Source organism: Nycticebus coucang, chromosome 3 (assembly GCF_027406575.1).
Source record: "Nycticebus coucang isolate mNycCou1 chromosome 3, mNycCou1.pri, whole genome shotgun sequence".
NCBI lineage: Eukaryota > Metazoa > Chordata > Mammalia > Primates > Lorisidae > Nycticebus > Nycticebus coucang.
Window position 1 is genome coordinate 54,922,113 of NC_069782.1, and position 9,421 is coordinate 54,931,533.

Sequence of the window (9,421 nt, forward strand, 5' to 3'; positions counted from 1 at the left end):
AGAAAGCATAGGAAAAACACTGGAAGATATTGGCCTGGGGGAAGACTTCATGAAGAAGACTGCCATGGCAATTGCAACAACACCAAAAATAAACAAATGGGACTTCATTAAACTGAAAAGCTTCTGTACAGCTAAGGACACAATAACCAAAGCAAAGAGACAACCTACACAATGGGAAAGGATATTTGCATATTTTCAATCAGACAAAAGGTTGATAACCAGGATCTATAGAGAACTCAAATTAATCCACATGAAAAAAGCCAACAATCCCTTATATCAATGGGCAAGAGACATGAATAGAACTTTCTCTAAAGACGACAGACGAATGGCTAACAAACATATGAAAAAATGTTCATCATCTCTATATATTAGAGAAATGCAAATCAAAACAACCCTGAGATATCATCTAACCCCAGTGAGAATGGCCCACATTACAAAATCTCAAAACTGCAGATGCTGGTGTGGATGTGGAGAGAAGGGAACACTTTTACACTGCTGGTGGGACTGCAAACTAGTACAACCTTTCTGGAAGGAAGTATGGAGAAACCTCAAAGCACTCAAGCTAGACCTCCCATTCGATCCTGCAATCCCATTACTGGGCATCTACCCAGAAGGAAAAAAATCCTTTTATCATAAGGACACTTGTACTAGACTGTTTATTGCAGCTCAATTTACAATCGCCAAAATGTGGAAACAGCCTAAATGCCCACCAACCCAGGAATGGATTAACAAGCTGTGGTATATGTATACCATGGAATACTATTCAGCTATTAAAAAAAATGGAGACTTTACATCCTTCGTATTAACCTGGATGGAAGTGGAAGACATTATTCTTAGTAAAGCATCACAAAAATGGAGAAGCATGAATCCTATGTACTCAATCTTGATATGAGGACAATTAATGACAATTAAGTTTATGGGGGGGGGAGCAGAAAGAGGGATGGAGGGAGGATGGTGGGGCCTTAGTGTGTGTCACACTTTATGGGGGCAAGACATGATTGCCAGATGGACTTTACCTAACAATTGCAATCAGTGTAACTGGCTTATTGTACCCTCAATGAATCCCCAACAATAAAAAAAAAAAAAAAAAAAACCAACTCCTTGTTTCATTAATTTTCTGAATGATTCTTTTGTTTTCAATTTCATTGATCTCTGATTTGATTTTGGATATTTCTTTTCTTCTACTGAGTTTAGGCTTAGATTGTTCTTCTTTTTCCAATTCCATAAGATCTCTTGGGAGATTGTTGATGTGCTCTCTTTCTGTTTTTTGAATGTAGGCATCTAAAGCGATGAATTTTCCTCTCAAAACTGCTTTTGCAGTGTCCCATAGGTTTTGGTAGCTTGTGTCTTCATTGTTGTTATGCTCAAGGAAGTTAATGATTTCCTGTTTTATGTCTTCCTGCACCCATCTGTTATTCAACAGAAGATTGTTTAGTTTCCATGCCTTTGGGTGGGGTCGAGCATTTTTGTTAGAGTTGAGTTCCACCTTTAGTGCCTTATGGTCTGAGAAGATACAAGGTAAAATTTCAATTCTTTTGATTCTGTTGATATTTGTTTTGTGTCCCAGGATATGATCAATTTTGGAGAATGTTCCATGGGGTGATGAGAGGAATGTATATTCTTTATCTTTGGGATGGAGTGTTCTATATGCGTCTATCAAGCACAGTTGTTCTAGGGTCTCATTTAAGTCTCTTATATCCTTGTTTAATTTCTGTTTAGAGGATCTGTCCAGCTCTGTAAGAGGAGTGTTAAGGTCCCCTTTTATTATGGTATTATTGGGAATCATATTGCTCAGACTGAGTAAGGTCTGTTTCAAGAATCTGGGAGCATTTAAATTGGGTGCATAGATATTTAGAATTGAAATGTCTTCTTGTTGTATTTTTCCCTTGACCAATATAAAGTGACCATCTTTGTCTTTTTTGACTTTAGTTGCTTTAAATCCACATGTATCTGAAAATAAGATTGCAACTCCTCTTTTCTTCTGAATTCCATTTGCCTGAAAATTTGTCTTCCAACCCTTGACTTGGAGCTTTAATTTGTCTTTTGAAGCCACGTGTGTTTCTTGCAGACAGCAAATGGATGGCTTGTGTTTTTTAATCCAGTCAACCAATCTATGTCTCTTCAGTGGGGAATTCAAGCCATTAACATTTATTGATATAATTGATAAGTGTGGTAGTATTCTATTCGTCTTATTTTGTGAGAGTCCATTGCTTAGTTTTATCTTTTGCATCAGTGTGGAGGTTAGGTTCTGTCCTTTAATTTCTGAGTTCTTACTTTGCTGCTGATCCATTGTGGTGGTCAGTGTGCAGAACAGGTTGAAGTATTTCCTGTAGAGCTGGTCTTGTTGTGGCGAATTTCCTCAATGTTTGTATATCCGTAAATGATTTGATTTCTCCATCAATTTTGAAGCTTAGCTTAGAAGGGTACAGAATTCTGGGCTGGAAATTGTTCTGTTTAAGTAGATTAAAGGTAGATGACCGTTGTCTTCTTGCTTGGAAAGTTTCATTAGAGAAGTCTGCGGTCACTCTGATGGATTTGCCCCTGTAGGTCAACTGGCTCTTACTCCTGGCAGCTTGCAGAATCTTTTCTTTTGTCTTGACTTTGGACAGGTTCATCACAATGTGTCTTGGAGAAGCTCGGTTAGAGTTGAGGCGACCTGGGGTCCGATAGCCCTCTGAAAGCGGTGTGTCACAATCTTTGGTGATATTTGGGAAATTTTCTTTTATAATATTCTCTAGTATGGCTTCCATACCTCTGGGGGCATTCTTCTTCCCCTTCTGGAATTCCTATAACTCGTATGTTGGAATGCTTCATAAAGTCCCATAATTCTGACAGTGAACGTTCTGCTTTCTCTCTCTTCTTTTCTGCCTCTTTTACTATCTGAGTTATCCCAAAAACTTTGTCTTCTACCTCTGAAATTCTTTCTTCTGCATGGTCTAACCTGTTGCTGATACTTTCCATTGCATCTTTAAGTTCCCTGATTGACTGTTTCATTTCCTTCAGCTCTGCTATATCCTTTTTATATTCTTCATATCGCTCATCTCTTATTTGATTCTGTTTTTGGATTTCCTTTTGGTTATTTTCCACTTTATTAGCAATTTCCTTCATTGTTTCCATCATTTCTTTCATTGTTTTCAACATGTGTATTCTAAATTCCCTTTTTGTCATTCCTAACATTTCTGTATAGGTGGAATCCTCTGCAGTAGCTACCTCATGGTCCCTTGGAGGGGTTGTTCTGGACTGGTTCTTCATGTTTCCTGGAGTTTTCTGCTGATTCTTCCTCATGGGTGATTTCTTTTATCTGTTTCCTTGCCCTAATTTTCCTTTCACTTCCTCTTGCTCTTTAAGTTCTCGTGCCTGTGGACCAAGGGTTGCAGGACCAGAAGGGTGAGAACGTTGAAGAGCAAAAAAGGGATGAAAGAAAGGTGGACTGAGTGATAAGAAAAAAAAAAAGAAAGAAAAATAGGGAAAGGAGAGGGGGTGGGTAAAATTAATATGGAGAAAAAGAAGAGAGGCACAGAAAGAGGGAGACAGGGCAATATAGGTGTACAGTAGGGTACTTTAATACAACCTTAAAAAAAAAACCACCTTCTGGGGGTGCCCAGTGGGGTGGTTCCCTTGAGGTCAGCAGCTCTTTGCTAACCTGATCAGACACAGTACCCCACCTCCACCAAGTAGAGAGGAAAGACAAAAATTCTATAAATCAAACCAAAACAAGCAAACAGAAAACTTTACAGGATAAAATTGGCTGGAAAAACCAAATAATAGTGGTAGAAACCCGAAGAAAAATGATGTTCTAATTATTGAAATAGGCAGCAATGGGAAATTATAATTAAACTAGAATAATTGAGAAAGAAAAAGGATCTGTATGGAAAAGGTTGTACTTAAAAAACAAAACAACAAACCACAACATCAAAATAAACAAAAACACTACCAAACCCCCCAAAAAAAAAACACAACCAAAAACAAAGCAGTATGTATATGTTATTGAATATTGTCTGGGCAACACATGGTCTTCTGGGGTATGAGATGTTAATCACAGTTCTGATACGACTGGAGGCTGCTAGTTTCTCAAACCCCAGCAGGTAGACACCCTAAATCTCTCTTCAGCCCACTTAAAAGGCACTTTGAACTTGTTCACTTACTGAGCAGAGGATTTCTCAGGGAAGTGCTTGTCGCTGGAATCACTGCTGAAGTGGCTATCCACTTACCCTGTGTGTCAAAACTGGTCTCCCTCTGCCCCCGAGGGTTAGGGCTGCAAGGTGGCTCAGACCTTGCCCTTAGGCTACTTGCTCGCTGGGTTACCAGCTCCCACCGAATTCCAGCTCTGCGACCCTGAGGGCGGAGCTTGCCGGGCAGATCACTCACAATGTCTGCCTGTGACCCAGAGCCAAACACTATTAGCTCCGTCTGGCTCAGCGGCTCAGACTGGGGCCCTAGACAAAGGCCAAAGTTCTCCACACTCCTGCTCAGGTTCTCCCCAAGGAAGTTCAGCTGAGTGCCAAGTCCAAAGACACCAAAACAGTTCACAGGTAAGGCCTTTCTGGTTTGCAGTCTCGCTGCTACTGAACTTACAGTTGTGGGCGGGTTTAGACGGATTGAACACACGCAACCACTTGCCGGTTTTCCACTGTTTTAGTCCTCCTCTTGGGGTCCAGAAGTCTCTCGCTGACTCCCTGTATCCTCTCAGGGGTGATGATAGGCAGATCCCACCAGCCAGAGATGCCTGGAGTCCTATATCCCCAGACTCACGGTGCCCAGATGGAAGGAAGCTGTTACTCGGCTGCCATCTTGCTCTGCCTCGGCTATTTCTTTTCTTCAAGTTTCATAGTTGTCTTTGTAGAGATCTTTCACATCCTTTGTTAGGTATACTCTGAAATATTTCATCTTCTTTGGCACTACTGTGAAAGGAATGGAGTCCTTGACTGTTTTTTCGGCTTGGTTATTGTTGGTATATATAAAGACTACAGATTTATGGGAATTGATTTTGTAGCCTGAGACATTGCTGTATTCCTTGATCACTTCTAAAAGTTTTGTAGTAGAATCCCTAGTGTTTTCCAGATATACGATCATATCATCTGTGAAGAATGAAAGTTTGATCTCTTCTGACCCTATGTGTTTGATCTCTTCTGACCCTTGATCACCTTTTCTTCCCTAATTGCAATGGCTAAAACTTCCATTACAATGTTAAAGAGCAATGGAGACAATGGGCAACCTTGCCTGGTTCCTGATCTAAGTGGAAATGATTTCAATTTAACTCCATTCAATACGATATTGGCTGTGGGTTTGCTGTAGATGGCCTCTATTAGTTTAAGAAATGTCCCTTCTATACCAATTTTCTTACGTTTTCTGATCATGAAGGAATGCCGGATATTATCAAAAGCTTTTTCTGCATCAATTGAAAGAATCATATGGTCCTTATTTTTTAGTTTGTTTATATGCTGAATTACATTTATAGATTTATGTATATTGAACCAGCTTTGAGACCCTGGGATAAATCCCACTTGGTCATGGTGTATAATTTTTTTGATGTGTTGTTGGATTCTGTTTGTTAGGATCTTACTGAGTATTTTAGCATCAATATTTATTAGTGATATTGGTCTATAATTTTCTTTTCTTGTTGGGTCTTTCCCTGGTTTGGTGATGAAGGTGATGTTTGCTTTGTAGAATGTGTTGGGTAATATTCCTTCTTTCTGTATATTTTGGAAGAGGTTTAGTAATATAGTTACTAGTTCTTCTTTAAAGGTTTGGTAGAATTCTGACGTAAAGCCATCTGGTCCTGGGCTTTTCTTTTTAGGGAGATTTTGTTGATGCTATTTCAGAACTTTATATAGGCCTGTTCAACATTTCCACTTCGTTCTGCCTTAGTCTTGGTAGGTGGCGTACTTCCAGGTATTGTTCGATTTCTTTCAGATTTTCATATTTCTGAGAGTAGACTTTCTTGTAGTATTTGTTAAGGATTTTTTGAATTTCTGACTTGTCTGTTGTTATTTCATCGTTACCATTTCTGATTGATGAAATTAGAGATTTTACTCTTTTTTTTTCCTGGTTAGAAGTTGGCCAAAGGTTTATCTATTTTATTGATCTTTTCAAAAAACCAACTTTTATTGATCTGTTGTATAATTCTTTGGTTTTCAATTTCATTTAATTCTGCTCTGATTTTGGTTATTTCTTTTCTTCTGCTGGGTTTGGGGTTGGAGTGTTCTTCCTTCTCCAGTTGCTTGAGATGTCCCATTAAGTTATTAACTTCCTGTCTTTCCGTTTTCTTGAGGAAGGCTTGTAGTGCTATAAATTTCCTTCTTAGGACTGTAGTATCCCAGAGGTTCTGGTAATTCATGTCTTGATTGTTGTTTTGTTCCAAAAATTTGGTGGTTTCCTTCTTAATCTCGTTTATAACCCATCTATCCTTCAGCATAAGGTTGGTTAGCTTCCATGTTTTTGTATAGCTATGCACGTTCCTGTTGTTATTGAGTTCAAGCTATATTCCATGATGGTCTGAGAAGATGCAAGGAATAATTTCTATTTTTTTAAATTTGCTGAGGTTAGATTCGTGGCCTAGGATGTGGTCAATTTTGGAGTATGTTCCATGGGCTGATGAGAAGAATGTGTATTCCGTTTTGTTGGGATTAAATATTCTGTAGATGTCCATTAAGTCCAGATGTTGAATGGTTAAGTTTAAATCTAAAATTTCTTTGCTTAGCTTCTTTTTGGAGGATCTATCTGGCACTGCTAAACGGGTGTTAAAATCTCCAACTATTATGGAACTGGAGGAAATCAAGTTGCTCATGTCTGTTAGAGTTTCTCTTGTAAATTGAGGTGTGTTCAGATTGGGTGTATAAATACCAATATTGAAATCTCATCATATTGAGTACTACCTTTAACAAATATGTAGTGTCCATTCTTTTCTTTCCTTATTTTGGTTGGTTTAAAGCCTATTGCAACTGCGAGTAGGATTGCAATGCCTGCTTTTTTGTGCTTTCCATTTGCCTGGAGTATAGATGACCATCCCTTCACCTTGAGTCTATATTTTTCTTTTAATGTAAGATGCGATTCTTATGTGCAGCAGTTATCTAGCTTGAGTTTTTGTATCCAGTCAGCCAACCTGCGCCTCTTTAGAGGACAATTTAAACCATTCACATTAATTGAGAATGTTGTTAAGCCTTTCGAGAGTCTGGTGGTCATTTTTGATCCTTTTGCGACTGTGGAAGTTGGAATTTGATCAAAATTTTCTGGGTGAGTTTACTTTTGTGGTGGAGGATTATGCTGGTCTTAATGGAGGATAGGTCTGAGAATATCCTGGAGAGCTGGTTTAGTTATGGCAAATTTCTTCAACATGTGAATGTCATTAAAAGTATTTAATTTCTCTGTCATAAATGAAACTCAGTTTCACTGGATACAGGATCCTGGGTTGAAAGTTATTTTGCCGTTAAATGGACGGCAAGCATCTGGTTGGACGCAGGTTTGATAATGCTGGTGTCCAGTCTGATATGAAGCTTTGGTCTTGCGTGATGGTAAAAGACTCTGACAGGCTAAGGTCCAGGTAGAATACAAAGGACAGACACAGAGTTTCTGCCCAGAGGAGGTGTCACCCATGGCTCTGACAAAGATGAAGGAAACTGCAGGAGCCTGTCTTGGAAAGATAGTCACCAGTGCTGTGGTCACAGTGCCAGCTCACATCAGTGATTCTCAGCACCAAGCCACCAAAGATGCTGGAACCACTGCTGGTCTCAGAGTTCTTAGGATGATAAACGGGCCAACTGCTGCTGCTATTGCTTATCACTTAGACAAAAAGTTTGGAGCCTAAAAAAATGTGCTGATCTTTGACCTTGGAGGTGGCACTTCTGAGGTGTTGGTCCTCACTATTGAGGATGGAATATTCAAGGTCAAATGTACAGCAAGAGATACTCACTTGGGTGGAGAAGACTTTGACAACTGAATGTGTCAAAGACTTTGACAACAACCATTTTATTGCTGAGTTTAAGCACAAACATAACAAGGACATCAGTGAGAATAAAAGAGCTGTCCATTGCCTCCGTACTGCTTGTGAACGTGCTAAGCGTACTGTATCTTCCAGCACCCAGGCCAGTATTGATATTGATTCCCTTTATGAAGGAATTGACTTCTGTACCTCCATGACCTGTGCCTGATTTGAAGAACTGAATGCTGATCTGTTCTGTGGCACCCTAGATCCTGTAGCCCTTTGAGATGCCAAACTAGACAAGTCACAGATTCATGACATTGTCCTGGCTGCTGGTTAGGAGCAGGATTCAATATCCACGTATCCCCAAGATTCAAAAGCTTCTCCAAGACTTCTTCGATGGAAAAGAACTGAATAAGAGCATCAACCCTGATGAGGCTGTGGCTTACAGTACAGCTGTCTAGGTGGCCATCCTATCTGGTGACAAATCCGAGAATGTTCAAGATTTGCTACTACTGGATGTCAGTCCTCTTTCTCTTGGTCTTGAAACTGCTGCTGGAGTTATGACTGCTCACTGAGCCCACTACTCCCATGCTTACCAAGCAGACACAGACCTTCACTACCTGCTCATTCAGGTTTATGAAGGTGAGTGTGCCATGACCGAGGATGACAACTCATTTGGCAAGTTTGAACTCATAGGCCTACCTCCTGCCCCCATGGTGTTCCTCAGACTGAAGTCACTTTCATTCTCAATGTCTCTACTGTGGATAGGAGTATAGGAAAAGAGAATATGATGACCATCACTAAGGACAAGGGACATTTGAGCAAGGAAGACATTGAATGTCTGGTGCAGGAAGCTGAGAAGTACAAGGCTGAAGATGAGAAGCAGAGGGACAAGGTTTCATCAAGAATTCATGTGAGTCCTGTGCTCGCAGGATGAAAGTGACTGTTGAAGATGAGAAAGTTCAAGGCAAGATCAACGATGAGGACAAAGAGAAGATTCCTGACCTGTGTAATGAGATTAGCAACTGGCTTGATAAGAACCAGACTGTGGAGAAGGAAGAAACTGACATCAGCAGATGGAGCTGGAGAAAGTCTGCAACCCCATCATTACCAAGTTGTGCCACAGTGCAGGAGGAATGCCTGGGGGCCTCCCTGGTGGTGACGTCCTCCTTCTGGTGGTATTTCTTCTGACCCCAACATTGAAGAGGTTGATTAAGCCAACCCAAGTGTAGATGTTGCATTGTTCCACACAGTAAAATATCGAAGAAAACAAATTTGTAGCAAATTATGTGGCAGATTTGAAGTTGAGCTGCTATAGTGAATTACTGGGCATTCTCAATGCTTGAATATGGAACATGTGCACAGGGGGAAGAAATAGTGTTGCGCTTTAAAAGTACTGCCTTGTGAGTGGAAAATGCAATGTCTTAAAGAAAGCTGTATTTAAAATGGGAAAAATAAAGATCATATATAAAAATCAATTGTATTTCTATATATAAGCAG

At 39.9% G+C, this 9,421-nt stretch overlaps 1 pseudogene; it reads left to right on the forward strand.

Moving 5' to 3' along the window:
- Positions 1–7,430: 7,430 nt before the first annotated feature.
- LOC128580933 (heat shock cognate 71 kDa protein-like) lies at positions 7,431–9,137 on the forward strand (annotated as a pseudogene).
- The last annotated feature ends 284 nt before the right edge of the window (positions 9,138–9,421 follow it).